General features: G+C 41.9%; 1 pseudogene; it reads left to right on the top strand.

Moving 5' to 3' along the window:
• Positions 1 to 717: 717 nt before the first annotated feature.
• Positions 718 to 1,328, top strand: LOC102764938 (annotated as a pseudogene).
• Positions 1,329 to 1,868: the final 540 nt, after the last annotated feature.

Genomic DNA, 1,868 nt, shown 5'->3' with positions numbered 1-1,868 from the left:
AAAATATGAACAATAAAGTGGCAATAGATACACATCTACCAACAATTGAATCTAAAAAACAAAATAAACAAACAAGCACAACAGAAACAGACTCATAGATACAGAGAACATTTTAGGTGAAAAAGGTGAAGGGATTAAGGAGTACAAATTGGTATAGAATAATCATGGGATGTAAAGTACAGCTTAGGGAATATAGTCAATAATCTATAATAAAAGCATAATATACTAATTAGACCGAACGACCTTCCAGATGAAGCAGGGAGTGCGAGGGAAGCCCAGTCCCGGGTCCCAGGACTCCAGGTGCCGGAGGGAAGCCAGCACTGGCAGCCAGGGGAAGGAAGGCCTACTCTTGCACGAATTTCATGTATCAGGCCTCTAGGATTATCATAACTATGTATGGTGTCAGGTGGGTATGAGATTTATTAGGAAGATCACTTAGTAAGTTACATAATGACTAATCATTGGGGTGAACACCTGAAACTAATATAATATTGTATGTCAACTTAACTGAAAAATAAAAAATTATTTTTTGGAAAGACTGCTGGCCACATCACTTCTTGCCTGAGAACACCCTGCCCAGCAGAGGCCTCCAGGCAGAGTAAGAGCTGAGGGTGGGTTGGGACCACTGGCAGGGAGGCGGGGGTGGCAGCCCTCTGGCCTGCCAGAAAGTTTCACAGGTGTTATCTGCGTGTGGATCTACAGCTGGCTTGCTAGACCATGACCATATTCCGTATCCTCAGAGAGCTGAGCCACCTCCTGGCTGTGATCTTGCTCCTAGGAAAGATCTGTAAGTCCAGGTACTGCACAGGCATCTCTGAGAAGAGCCAGATACTTTCATTCTCCTCTTCGACACCAGGTATCTGGACCTGTTCATCAGCTTCATCGTCAACAGTCATGAGGTGGTTTTTCTTCTCTGTGCCTCTGTCACCGTGTACATGATCTATGAGAAGTTTGACAGTGAGAATACACATTCTACCTAGAGTTTCTTCTGGTCTCTGTCATTGGCCGGTCCTTCCTTGAGAACTCCCCTGGAGAACCTCTGGACTTTCTCCATCTAGCTGGAATCAGCGGCCATCCTGCCCCAGCTCTTCATACTCAGCAAGACTGGAGAGGCCGAGACTGTTACTTCTTGCTACCTGGTACTTCTTGGGCGGTACCTGGCCCTTTACCTAGCTAGCTGGATCAGGTAGTACCAGACTGAGAATCCCTATGGCTAAATTATAGCGGTGTCTGAAGTGGTACAAACCATCCTCTATTGTGTTTTCTTTTACGTACTGTTATATGTGACCAAAGTACTTAAAGGAGAGAAGATAAGTTTTCCAATGTAATTTGAGGGTCCTTGAAGAACAAGGACATGAATCAAACTATTTGAAATGTCCTACTGAGTAACTTACACCTGACTCAGACCAAATGTTAAAATTAAAGCCAGAAAAATGTTTAGTGTGGATGGATTTCAACAAAGTCCTGGTCATTCCACCTAGAGAAAACTCCATCAATAACACCTCCTTTATAGTGGTAATGAAAAACATGTGCCAATTACATAAACATGGTGCCATACAATGTCAATAGGAACACCAAGAAACCTTAGGTGCATAACTCACAAATGGAAAGAAAAAAAAAAAGACTACTTTAAAAGGGAATGAAAATTGGCTAGTGTCCATAGAAAACTCTGTTTTACATTTCTACTATATGATCAAAGCATAAATGGGTTTTATTCTTTCTCTTAGAATTTTTGTCCCTTCTCTAGTATGACACTTGACTAATGTGCCACTTGACCTTTTGACTATGATACTAAGGGACTAAATCTTAATCAAAGAGTTCACAGTAACTCCTGGAACTGTTTCTGTCTTGCCTAAACTGTCTTTTAT

The sequence above is a fragment of the Myotis davidii genome, unplaced genomic scaffold (assembly GCF_000327345.1).
Source record: "Myotis davidii unplaced genomic scaffold, ASM32734v1 scaffold433, whole genome shotgun sequence".
Lineage (NCBI taxonomy): Eukaryota > Metazoa > Chordata > Mammalia > Chiroptera > Vespertilionidae > Myotis > Myotis davidii.
This window is presented reverse-complemented; position numbering and strand designations above follow the sequence as displayed.